Source organism: Wyeomyia smithii, chromosome 2 (assembly GCF_029784165.1).
Source record: "Wyeomyia smithii strain HCP4-BCI-WySm-NY-G18 chromosome 2, ASM2978416v1, whole genome shotgun sequence".
Lineage (NCBI taxonomy): Eukaryota > Metazoa > Arthropoda > Insecta > Diptera > Culicidae > Wyeomyia > Wyeomyia smithii.
In genome coordinates this window covers 68,954,523-68,968,421 of record NC_073695.1, presented here as the reverse complement: position 1 = coordinate 68,968,421, position 13,899 = coordinate 68,954,523, and the positions used below count along the sequence as shown (strand labels likewise).

At 39.6% G+C, this 13,899-nt stretch overlaps 1 long non-coding RNA gene across 1 annotated transcript in view; it reads right to left on the bottom strand.

Annotated features, from left to right (window-relative positions):
* Positions 1–284: 284 nt before the first annotated feature.
* Positions 285–13,899, bottom strand: part of LOC129724667 (uncharacterized) — a 29,224-nt gene continuing 15,609 nt past the window's right edge. Inside the window, exon 3 of the long non-coding RNA XR_008727939.1 lies at positions 285–946. This is a non-coding gene — a long non-coding RNA (uncharacterized LOC129724667). The remainder of the gene's footprint in view (positions 947–13,899) is intronic.

Here is a 13,899-nt window from a genome sequence, read left to right as displayed (position 1 = left end):
ATTCCGTGCACGTCCCACAAAGGTGCCATTTACGGCAAGCCACTTCTTTTGCTCATGCAGCTGAAAAAATGTACACCGTGCCACAGCATGTGAAAAACTGTCACGGAGGCTCGAAGGTAGTTTTAAATAAAATCATTCTGTTTACTGTATATGAAACTTTATTAATGACTTGGTAAATTATCAATTCTCTGGATTCTCAGGTGTTTAAAAATTGTTCATCTTCAATTTAAAATTTTTATCTGTGATTTAACCAGCACACAATTGTTGATTTACGTTTCGCTTCTAGTGGAGCATAAAATTTAGTTTGGCGTATGGTGTTAGCTTGAGGGAACATTTCGGCGTAAACATGCGGTGAACCGTGTGACGTCTTGCTTTGATAGGCTTCAGGAAGGTAAGCCTACCAGACTTTTCTCAGCACGGAAAGCGTGTACGTGAAGTACATTATTAATTTCTTTTTTTTTTAAGTTTTTTTTTAACATGTGATGCTGTCAGAAATGGGTCACGATTTCTACTCTCGTGCCGCGTTGTTCAATTTTTCTGGGATCAGCTTCTAGTAGGGGTCTTAAGATTGGTAACAAATGTTCTTTGTTGCTTTAGTTTGATCATTTTTAACCTCGACCATTTCGCCATACGGAACCGGACACAACATTAAACACGGGACGACGAATTGAGCAATGTAAAATTGCTGGCCCGTAGAGTTACGGTACCGGTGTGGAAGTTTTTATGCTGTTATACACGTACTGTACACGCGAGCACTCGAGCGATTACTTGAAACGCATTTTCTACTCTTTTGTGCAGTCCCTAGGGCAGTTCGGAACGGTAATTTATTCTCCATCGCTATTGTACTGCCGTTCCAAGCAAAATTGTCCCAGCGTACTTAAGGTTTGTGTAGAACATGGGACAACTATGCTTAGAACGGTAGTGAAGGTCCGTGAAAGTATGTGTGCTGAAACGAGATAATGGTAATTCAACTTAATACACACTGTTTGCTCGAAAATGTGAATATAATGTGTGGAAATTGTAATACCAGTAGCCCCAGTAAATCATTTTACTTCCATACTAGTTGTTGTAGGTACTAGTTCTACTGGTTGCTAACCGACAGAACGGTTCGTACGGATAGCTTCCTTCTAATTTTGCCAAAGGAAACTAATATGCAGCTTTTGCTTTCCTGATCAGCATATGTAAGCTTGAGACCGTTTAACATTTCCATCACAACTAGCAATTTTGCAACATTTACCGGTAAATAACTATGCGTATCCATAGGTTCAATTCAGATGGAGGCGCTGTATATTTTTTGTTATTCAGATTAGGTTAGCAAAGATGTTGCCAACGCAGGGCAAGACTAAACCTAAAAACGGGACAATATAGATAAAAATAGTAGAAAAATGTAAAACAAATGAAAGTACGGATTTTTTTAAATTTTAAAGCAATATTCTATAGATATACTATAGGAAGAGCAGAACAGAGACAAATTTAAAATCGAAACTATTGCCAAAATATACAAATTCTGGCCAAGAAAAAAAGGAAATATACAAAAAAAAAAAAGGGAAACAAACATTTATAAAAACGATATAAGATATGAAAATGGGTAACATGCAAAATCAAATTAATTTTAACAAAATTCTAATTCACAAAAACTGAAAACTTCTTAGCAATTGAAACAGACAAAATAGTGCTAGATTGAAAACAAAAACAAAAACATTAAAAACCTTGAGTTAATCAAAATAAATGAGGTTATACTACGAAGTTAACGTAAATCAATTTAAATGAAAATAAACAACCAAAAATTTATTAAAATGAACACAATCAAACAAAATTGTTCCAAGTATGTGGCGAAATACATTCAAAAACATATGCAAGGTACCTTTAACGAAGAGGAATGAAAAAACAAAACAAAAATGAAAGAACAACACCCAACTGCAAAGAGGTTTCTTTACACATACTAAAAACTTGTTAATGATAATGGTGTCAATATATTGCAGCGTTATGAGCAGCAATACGTTCATTTTATATTTTAGTGGAATCAATTCCCTTGCGCTGTGAACAGGTTGATCCTGTGGACGAGTCGCTACTTATTTTTAACGGGTTTTAAATTTCTCACATAATGAAATTTAGCCCATATTCTGCACTCGTCTAGCATAGACGGCACTGCTAAACGATGGTGGTGCTTTTGAGATAGAAGCGTTAACGTTAGTAGGTAAGTGTTACCGATCTATAAAAGTCACCGTAAGTGCATCATTGGTGCTTGTATTAATCGTACGCTTTTCATTACCACCACCACTATCAGCACAACCATAAAAATTCTAAGCATACCAGATCAGTCGGAAAATTTAAATATACAGAGCACAGTTTCATTTTAGACAAACGCTTTAACATCTCTCGTGTGACTGAATTAATAATCTTGTAATTGGTGCTCGATGAATGGTGAAACGAATGTCGTATTGCTTTTTATGTATATTGGGCTACAAGTATACTAAAATGTAAGGTAGACGTACTTCCTCATTTTGGAAACGAATTGTTGCTTTGTTCACCCCGTTTGTTCAGCGCGGATGTAAAGAGAAAACATTTAATTTTGTTCGGAGTCATGTTCGTTGAAATGGAATTCCATGCATATTGAAGCACCTTTGTACGACGTGAACAACTTTGCAACTGACCAACTGCCATGAATCGTCGAATAACATTGAGAGGAGAACTTGGGCCTGTACCGCCTGTTTTAAACTGGACAAGCTCTGTACATTTTTTGCTGGGTTGGATTTAAAGTATTCGGTAGTAACCACGTAAACCGCATTCATCTTTAGGCGGATTGCAAGCGTTGGAGAAACTTATATATGTGAATGTTTTCAGAAGATAAAGTTGTTCGCTCAAACTGTGCGGAAGCGCCAATTCTAATCTGATCGGCGTGCAATAGGAGCTGATTCGCTTAGTGTGATACTAAAGTGAAATTTATGATAAAAATTTTAGGTTTAGTTTTGCGGGTAAGGGCTTTGACGTGCTTTCATAAACATTATTCTTCTCGTTTGAATTTAATTTTTGAACTGTCGGCTAATTTTAAACATAGGGAGTATAAATCAAAAAATTGAAACAAAGATGTTCTGCTTAATTCTCAATGCCCGGAATTTATCAGTTTCTAAGGCCCGAGTGAAATTCAATGCACCAATTATTGACAGAGAATTTCAACTTCTTATACGTTTGAAGAACATACGGAGACGTCAATACCAAAGATCTCACAATCCTGCTTTGAAAATTATTTTTCAAGAATTACAAAAGGAAATTAAACATTGATTCACTCTCTTGCGAAATGAGAATTTCATGAGAGAAGTTGAACAACTAAAACCTTATTCAAAACCTTTCTGGAAGCTTTCGAAGGTTCTTAAGAAACCTTAGAAGCCCATTTCAGTCCTTAAAGATGATGATTGCATTTTTCTAACGAATGAACAAAAATCTCAAAAATTTGCTCAGCAGTTTGAGAGTGTTCATAACTCCAATTTGAACGTAGTAAGTCCTATTGAAAATGAAGTAAACCAAAAGTATGATCAGATCACCACCCAAGAATTTCTTTCATAAGAGGTATTGGGAACAAACTTGAATGAGGTGCGAACTATTCTCAAAAAATACAAAAACTTGAAAGCACCAGGAGATGATGGGATTTTCTATATCCTCATTAAAAGACTTCCCGAAGAACTTCCCGAAATTTCTTGGTAAATATTTTTAACAGATGCTTTGCACTAGCACATTTTCCTACGAAATGAAAAAATGCCAAAGTCACTCCAATTTTAAAACCCGAAAAGAATCCAGCTGAGGCATCAAGTTATCGACCAATTAGTTTACCTTCTTCTATTAGCAAACTTTTTGATAGAATAATTCTTAATAGAATGATAACATAAAATTATGAGAACTCAATTTTTGCAAATGAGCAGTTTGGTTTCCGCCATGGGCATTCCACTACTCATCAGTTACTTAGAGTAACAAATATGATTCGAACTAATGAATCTGAAGGCTATTCGACTGGAGCTGCTCTTCTAGACATAGGAAAGGCATTCGACAGTGTTTGGCACAAAGGTTTAATAGCTAAAATGTCAAATTTCAGTTTTCCGCTTTACCTCACAAAAATGATACAAAGTTATTTACCTGACCTTACTCTTCAGGTTAACTATCTAAATGGTAAATCTAACAGATTGCCTGTTAGAGCTGGTGTGCCTCAGGGGAGTATCTTGGGCCCAATCTTATATAACATTTTTACTTCTGATCTTCCTGATTTACCACCAGGTTGTGAGAAATCTCTGTTTTGTGACGATACAAGCATTTCCGCAAAAAGAAAAGCCTGGCAGTTGGCTTCAAAAAAGTTTAGATATATTTTCTTCATACTTGCAGAAATGGAAGATTTCCCCTAATGCTTCTAAAACACAGTTGATTATTTTTCCTCATAAGCCAAGAGTTTCATTTCTCAAACCCACCAATAACCACGTTATGAAGATGAACGGTGTGATCTTAAATTGGTCTGATCAAGCCAAGAGTTTCATTTCTCAAACCCACCAATAACCACGTTATGAAGATGAACGGTGTGGTCTTAAATTGATCTGATCAAGTTGAATACTTAGGGCTGATTTATGACAAGAATCTTACTTTCAAGGAGCACATTGAAAATATCTAGTCAAAGTGCAATAAGTATATCAAATGTTTATATCCTCTTATCAACAGGAATTCTAGACTTTGTCTCAAGAATAAACTGTTAATTTACAAACAAATTTTTAGGCCAGCAATGTTATATGCAGTTCCCATCTGGACAAGTTGTTGTGCAACCAGGAAGAAGACACTTCAAAGGATTCAGAATAACTTTTGAAAGTGATTTTGAAGCGTCCTCCCTGGTTTAGCACGTAAGAGCTACATAGGCTCACTAATGTAGAAACATTAGAAAATATGTCAAGCCAAATTATCAACAAATTCCGACAGAAATCGTTGCAATCCTCAATTGCAACGATTTGCTCACTTTATAGTCAGTAAGATAGTTTTAAGTTTATTTTAAGTTTTGTTTTATTTCTTTTTTTTCCTTGACAAGTAGGTTTGATAATTTTCCTAGAATTACATTAACATAACTGCGAAAGCTAATAATTTTCAATAATTTAAAAAAGTGTACAAATATATATCATAGTGTTTATATGTCACCATTTGTGGCAGAACACACAATATTAATTCTGAATAGATATTAGTACATAAATAAATCATAACAAACATTCCGCCTCTTATAAAAAGAAAAAAAAAATCGTGTTGAATTATTTTTACATGCAATGTAAATTTTAATGCATATAGAGTAAAATCACGCAAAATGACCTGGAAATACGCAAACTTTAGCAAACTGAGTGTTTTTCACAGATGGAGAGATTTTTTTGATCCACGGGTTATTTTCTAAAGGGTGAATGCATTTTGGCATAGGTTTTATTCTGAGAATGAGTTGTATAGAATTGTCTCATAAAAAAACCTAAATTAATCCACCTAGCGGTCAGACCCAGCTTTTCTCATCCAAACTTTTATTTGTAAAAATTGATTTATATGAACGCTTTAATCCAATTAATGTATATTCACTCTTTAGGTTCTAAAATATTGAGGTTATAATCTATAGATATAAAAATGCAGTCCGGTCTGTTTGTCTGTCTGTCTGATCCATATAGGCTCGAAAACTACCGTACTGATCGACGTGAAAATTTGTATGTAGGGGTTTTTGAAGTCGATAAAGGTTCCTATAATAGTTTGAGACCCCTGCCTCTTCTGAAAGGGAGGGGTCCTATACAAATGAAACATAAATTTCTGCACAACTCAGAAACAAACCAAGCAAATGAAACCGAATTTGGCATGTAGATGTTTTAAGGGGTAACAAATATGTCCCTAATAGTTGGACGCCCCCCCTTTTCTGGAGAAGAGGGCTTCCATACAAATGAAACACAAATTTCTGCACATCTCGAGAACTAGTCAACTGAATGGAACTAAATTTGGCAGGTAAACCCAAGTAACAAAACTTGATTTATCAAAGTTTTATAGCGCTGTTTTGGCTGTATTAAGCGCTATAAAACTGTTACTAGGGAAATGTTTTTAGTGGTAACAAGTATGTCCATAATGTTTTGACACCCCTCCTTCTTTTGTACGGGAGGGGTGTCACAAAAGAAACACAAATTTCTGCACATCTCGAGAACTAACCGAGTAAATGGAACCAAATTTGGCATGTGAATGTTTTTAGGGGTGACAAATATGTCCATAATGGTTCGACACTCCTCTCCTTTCTGGAAGGGAGGGGTTCCATACAAATGAAACACAAATTTCTGCACATCTCGAGAGCTAACCAACTAAATGGAACCAAATTTGGCAGGTGAATGTTTTTAGAGGTAACCAATATGTTCGATAATCGATTTCAGGCAACATTTTGGATTGTAAGGCACATCGCAAGGAATCAATGAATTTGGAACTTTTAAATAGTACGATACCACAATAAAATTATGTTGAGGCCACATAAATCGATCAAAGCAGGTATAGTTTTGAAAAGTCTTTGAATTTCTTTTCTTCCCATAACTTTTGAGCCACATATCAAATTGTTATGAAGTTTGTTATTTGTAAGTTTGAGAGATGACTCGTTCGTATGACACTAGTTATGTTCAAATAAGTCATGTAATCTTCGAGATAATAGACTTTCGTTGTTTCACTAACAATTTAATACATAACGGTGCCTTATATTCAATTATAATCAAATGAAATTGGAACCTATAGGGCAAACTTTGAAACCACGTGTTCGATCATAATTCATCAGTTAACCCTTAACTAGCCCGCTCATCTGATAATAAATCGGTTGTGTAGTTTCTGACATAATGAAGTTTCGTGATTTTCACATTTCGGTACATTACATACGAAGTTTCAGTTCGATTACAGTAAAATTCAATAGGGTGTTATGAGGCAGCTAGACTTTTTATTTGACACCAATTTTGTGGAAATCGGGTCAGCAATCTCTGAGAAAAGTGAGTGGGTCCAAGTAATCTTCGGAATATGTTCCTTTTCATAGCTGGATTTTATTCTGTGCCGAACACGCATCAGTATCGGATGTGTTTGGTGATCGCTCCGATAGAATATGAAACAAAAGACGCGCGAGCAAGTGTTGCCATTGTTTGCCTGGTCGAGTGAAGGTTCAAGGTCGCCCGCCTTTGTGCAACTGTTCCGCATCGTGGCTGTTTGCTGGTGCGTAAGCCGATTTGGCTGCTAAGTGATTTGTGCTACAGCAGTGGACGAGAATCTCAACACAAAGGAGGAAAAAGAAGAAGCCAACAGTTGACAGCGAGTTGTGTCGCTGTGCTGAGTGATCACACACCCGGCTCGCTGCTGGTGGCTGTTTGGAGCTGCTGTATTGGTGCTGCTGGCTGTAACGGCTGCAGCTTCGACTTTTCGGACAACCAACCCTGCTGAAAGGAGAAGTAAAGAGGTACGTGTTCTGTCGGCGCTAGTGCGCTAGATTTAGCGCGATGGATGTATATCCCTCGCCTCCCGTGCCACCATCCCCGAGCCCCTCCGACCCTGTCCCTCCTGCCAACCCTTCCTCTGTTAATTCTCCAGTCCCCCCTCGCCCCAGGCTTTACCCGGACGGATCTCAGGGCAGCTTTACTGTTTTCTTTCGGCCAAAAGCAGGACCGAAATCGAAACCGTTAAACATCCTGCAGATTTCGAAAGACCTGACGGAGGGGTACAAGGCCGTGACCGAAATCTCCAAGGTCAGACCCAACAAGCTCCGTGTCGTGGTCAGCAACCTGGAACAGGCCAACGCTATTGCTCGCTCCGAGCTTTTCACACGCGAGTATCGCGTTTATATACCCGCACGAGACGTGGAGATCGACGGTGTCATAACCGATTCGAGTCTGTCGGTCGAGTGTATCTTGGCAAGCGGTTTTGGCTGCTTCAAAAATGCTTTGTGTCACGACGTAAAAGTAAAGATCATAGATTGCAAGCAATTGCGGTCTGTGTCTCTTGTCAACGGCACAAAAGTGTACACTCCGTCAGATTCGTTTCGTGTTACGTTTGCCGGATCTGCTCTCCCTAGCCACGTCTCGATCGATCGGGTTCGTCTGCCTGTGCGATTGTATGTACCCCGTGTTATGAATTGCACCAATTACAAGCAGCTAGGCCACACAGCCGCCTACTGCTGCAATAAGGCACGATGTAGCAAGTGTGGAGAAACTCATGCGGACGATTCTTGCAGTGTAAATGCTGAAAAATGTATTCACTGCGGGGAAAATCAGCATGAGCTCTCCACATGCCCGGTGTACATGCAGCGCAGAGATAAAATCAAGCGGTCACTTAAGGAGCGTTCAAAGCGATCTTACGCTGAGATGCTGAAGAAGACCGTGACCACTTCTACCATAACATCGAACCCCTTTGATCTGTTGTCCTCTGATGAAACCGATTCTGACGATTCACCAGCGGGAACAACTTATGCCAATCCTGGGGCGTTTAGAAAGAGGAAAAATATTTCCTCTCCTAAACTTCCCCGAAAAGGGCCTAAGATTTCCCAAAGTAAAATGAAAGTTACAAACAAACCAAACAGTGCTGCGGAAAAACCGAAGCAAACTCCTCCTGGGCTTGCAAATTTAAAGTCCCAGAAGGAGTTTCCAGCACTGCCAGGAACATCTAAAACCCCAGTTGCTCCTTTTGCACTCCCAGTTGATGTAACAAACTCTGGATTAGTGAAATTTTCTGACATTGTGGACTGGATTTTTGAAACTTTCAATGTACCCGATCCAATTAAAATTTTTCTTACAGCATTCCTCCCAACAGTTAGATCATTTTTGAAGCAGTTGACTGCCCAATGGCCCCTCCTTGCAGCGATTGTATCCTTCGATGCCTAATTCATCTGCGTATACGAAGGATTCTATCTCTGTCTAACAGTGGAATTGTAGAAGTATTTTACCAAAAATTGATTCATTTAAAGTTTTAATAAATAGAAACAAATGCGATGCATTTTCCCTTTGTGAAACTTGGATTACTTCAAATATTGATCTCAACTTCCATGATTTTAATATTATTCGCCTTGATCGAGACACCCCATATGGAGGAGTACTTTTAGGGATTAAAAAGTGCTATTCTTTCTATCGTATTAACCTCCCCTCGATTCCAGGCATCGAAGTTGTCGCATGTCAAATGACAATACAAGGTAAAGAGCTTTGTATTGCCTCAATATATATTCCTCCCAGAGCACAGGTTGGGCAACGGCTGCTCTTTGATTTAATAGAACTTCTTCCCTCGCCACGTTTGATTTTGGGAGACTTCAACTCTCATGGTGTGGCTTGGGGTTCCCCCTACAATGATAACCGCTCCTCTTTAATCTATAACCTTTGCGATGACTTCGACATGACTATTTGGAACAACGGTGAAATGACACGTATCCCGAAACCTCCAGCGCGCCCAAGCGCTTTGGATCTATCCTTATGTTCGACGTCGCTACGGTTGGATTGCACATGGAAGGTAATCCTCGATCCTCACGGTAGCGACCATTTGCCTATTCTTATTTCAATTACTAACGGATCAACTCGCGTGCGACCAATTGACATTCCGTATGACCTCACACGGAATGTCGATTGGAAGTTATACGAGGAAATGATTTCAAAAGCGGTCGAGTCGATTCAACATCATCCACCACTTGAAGAATACAACCTCCTCGCGGGCTTAATCCTCGACGCCGCGTGGCAAGCCCAAACGAAAAAATGTCCCGGCGTAACGATCAAAGAGCGGCCTCCAACTCCGTGGTGGGACAAAGAGTGCTCCGATGTCTACACGCAAAGATCCGACGCGTTTTTGGCCTTCCAGAAGGGAGGTATACCCGACGACTATATACGGTATTCGGAGCTTAATACCAAGCTTAGAAGCCTGGCTAAAGCAAAGAAACGCGGATATTGGCGTCGGTTCGTGAACGAGACGTCGAGGGAGACATCGATGAGCACTCTTTGGAACACAGCCCGAAGAATGCGGAATCGCGTAACGGTCAACGAAAGCGAGGAGTCTTCAAGTCGGTGGATATTTGATTTTGCCAGGAAAGTATGTCCGGACTCTGTTCCTGCGCAAAACTTTGTTCGCGATACGTCTCCGGGTCACGACGCGATAGAATCACCTTTTACGATGGCAGAATTTTCAGTTGCCCTCCTGTCCTGTAACAATAACGCACCTGGCTTAGATAGAATCAAATTCAACTTGTTGAAGAATCTACCCGGCAATGCCAAGAGGCGCTTGTTGAACTTGTTCAATAAGTTCCTGGAGCAAAACATTGTACCGCAGGATTGGAGCAAGTGAAGGTGATCGCCATCCAAAAACCAGGGAAACCAGCTTCTGATCACAACTCTTATAGGCCGATTGCAATGCTATCCTGTATCTGGAAATTGAAGGAAAAAATGATACTCCGTCGTTTAGACCACTGGGTCGAATCAAATGGTCTACTATCAGATACTCAATTTGGCTTCCGCCGTGCCAAAGGGACGAATGATTGTCTTGCGTTGCTTTCAACAGATATTCAGCTGGCGTATGCTCGCAAAGAACAAATGGCGTCTGCGTTCTTGGACATTAAGGGGGCTTTTGATTCCGTTTCTATTGACATTCTTTCGGGTAAACTTCACCGACAAGGATTTTCTCTAATTTTGAACAATTTTTTGCACAATTTGCTGTCCGAAAAGCACATGCATTTTACGCATGGCGATTTGGCAACTTTTCGCATTAGCTACATGGGTCTTCCCCAGGGCTCATGTTTAAGCCCCCTTCTTTACAACTTTTATGTAAATGACATCGACGAATGTCTGGCAAATTCATGCACGATAAGATAACTTGCAGACGACAGTGTAATCTCTGTTACAGGAGCCAAAGCTGCCGATTTGCAAGGACCATTGCAAGATACCTTGGACAATTTGTCTGCTTAGGCTTTACAGCTAGGTATCGAATTCTCTCGGGAGAAGACTGAGACAGTAGTTTTTTCTAGGAAGCATGAACCTGCTCAGCTTCAAACACAATTAATGGGTAAAACGATTTCTCAGGTTTTGGTACACAAATATCTTGGTGTCTGGTTGGACTTTAAAGGCACCTGGGGTTGTCACGTTAGGTATCTGATGAAAAAATGTCAACAAAGAGTGAATTTTCTTCGTACAATAACCGGACAATGGTGGGGAGCCCACCCAGGAGACCTTTAAAGGCTTTACCAAACAACGATATTGTCTGTCATTGAGTACGGGTGTTTCTGCTTCCGCTCCGCAGCAAACACACATTTGATCAAACTGGAGCGAATACAATATCGTTGTTTGCGTATCGCCTTAGGTTGCATGCAATCGACCCATACGATGAGTTTGGAGGTCTTAGCTGGAGTACTACCATTGAAAAACCGCTTTTGGAGCCTGTCTTCTCGTATTCTTATCAAATGTGAGGTCTTGAACCGTCCCGTGATTGAAAATTTTGAAAGGTTAATCGAACTTAATTCTCAAACCCGTTTTATGACATTGTATTTCCATCACATGTCCCAAAATATTAACCCTTCTTCGAATATTCCAAATCGTGTCGACTTATCAAATACTTCTGATTCTACTGTGTTTTTCGATACATCCATGATAGAAGAAATTTACGTCGCAGAATTGGCTGCAATTAAGTACACACTAGGGATTATCGAAAAAATGCCCACGGACCATTATTTCATCTTTAGGACAGTCTCAGTTCCATTCAGGCTCTCCGATCGATGAAAGATGTTAAGCACTCTCCGTATTTCCTGGGGAAAATACGGGAACATCTGAGTGCTTTATCCGAAAAATCTACTCAGATTACCTTAGCGTGGGTCCCTTCTCACTGCTCGATACCGGGCAATGAGAAAGCGGACTCTTTGGCTGAGGTGGGCGCAACAAACGGTGATATTTATGAAAGACCAATTGCTTTTAATGAATTTTTCGCACTTTTACGTCAGAATACGATCATCAGTTGGCAAAATGCTTGGACCAGAGGGGAATTGGGAAGGTGGTTACATTCCATAATCCCCAAAGTATCGACGAACCCGTGGTTCAAGGGGTTGGATGTAGGTCGGGATTTCATTTGCGTGATGTCCCGGCTTATGTCCAATCACTATAGATTTGACGCGCATCTCCGTCGTGTTGGGCTCGGGGAAAGTGGTATCTGTGCCTGTGGTGAGGGTTATCACGACATAGAGCATGTGGTTTGGTCATGCCCTGTACACCGCCAGGTCTAAATTAATAGCTTCCCTGCAGGCCGAAAGTAGGCAGCCGGCTGTTCCTGTTCGTGATGTCTTGGCGAGCCGTGACCTATCCTACATGTCCCTTATATACGTTTTCCTGAAATCCATCCACGCCCCAGTTTAATCCTATTCCCTTCCGCCTACATCCAACCAAACGACAAGAACACGTTAAGACCCCGGATTCGGAAACAGCAACTAGACCCGCACGATACTCTCAGGTCCCGAGGGAGACAACCCAATATGCCAGTCCGTAATATCTTGGCCCAGCAGCGGAACATATTCAATATGCTGCTTACCTATGGCGATGGAAAACCATCAAACAACAAATCAGTGCTTTTAATGCAAAACATTCTAGCCTTAAGTTAGATTTAGTTTCAGCTCGTAGTCGGCAGCGAGGATAAAAAATTTGCTTTTAGTTATTAAGATACTTTAGAAAGTAAGCTACCAGATATAATTGGCGCTGTTAAACATTAAATTGTATTTGTGCCGTGTCAAATAAATTATAGATGAAGAAAAAAAAATCTACATGCCAAATTCGGTTTCATTTGCTTGGTTTGTTCTTGAGTTGTGCAGAAATTTATGTTTCATTTGTATGAGACCCCTCCCTTCCAAAAGAGGCAGGGGTCTCAAACTATCACAGGAACCTTTATCGACTTCAAAAACCCCTACATACAAATTTTCACGTCGATCAGTACGGTAGTTTTCGAGCCTATATGGATCAGACAGACAGACAAGCAGACCGGACTGCATTTTTATATGTATAGATTATAACCTCAATATTTTAGAACCTAAAGAGTGAATATACATTTATTGGATTGAAGCGTTCATATAAATCTATTTTTACAAACAAAAGTTTGAATGAGAAAAACTGGGTCTGACCGCTAGGTGGATTAATTTAAATCTTATTTTCAAGAGACCTGAAGTTATTACGCAGCTTAAAAAAAGTCCAGAATGGAGAAACGAAAACCGAGACCGAGACGATGAATAAAAGTATGCAAGAACTTTTGAAGTGATTATAGTGTAGGTTGCAGGTTTAGTCGAATGTAACTTCCGCTCATACAAAAAACGGAGAACGGAAAAATAATGTTCCTAGCTGTAACCCAAATACCCAAAAAATATGATGATTTAAATTATGTATCATATGTGTTCAATTATGAGTTGTTTCTTTGTTAACCGTTATGTACTCGGTAGGGTACCCGGGTACCTTTTCAGACTTTATTGCTTTAAAAAACAAGGATAACCTCAACTCAGCTAGCTGAAACTTATGGAATGCTCTTAACTAGTGGAAATAAACCATTTTCCATCATCAGATTGTTTATAGCAGCAGAAGGAGTTAAAGGGGGGGGGGGGTAACTTCAATTTTGACGTTGATTAACGTCTATATCGAAGTTAGGGCCCCTGAATTTGAAAATCTAGTAATTCAACCAGGGAAAACCAGAGAAAAGTGGTCAGGTTTTGAGCGCTTATTTTGCAATCATCTATAATCAGGTTTTCGAGGTTTTGGCATCAATCGATCAGAAATTCTTTTACGGTTAAATTTATGTAACAAAAACAAACTTTTGTTTGAGATACACTATTGAAAAATTGGTAATTAATATCGATTGTCTAAATCATACCGCGCAGCCAATCACTACCTCTCTTCCCAAGCACAGTCGACACTA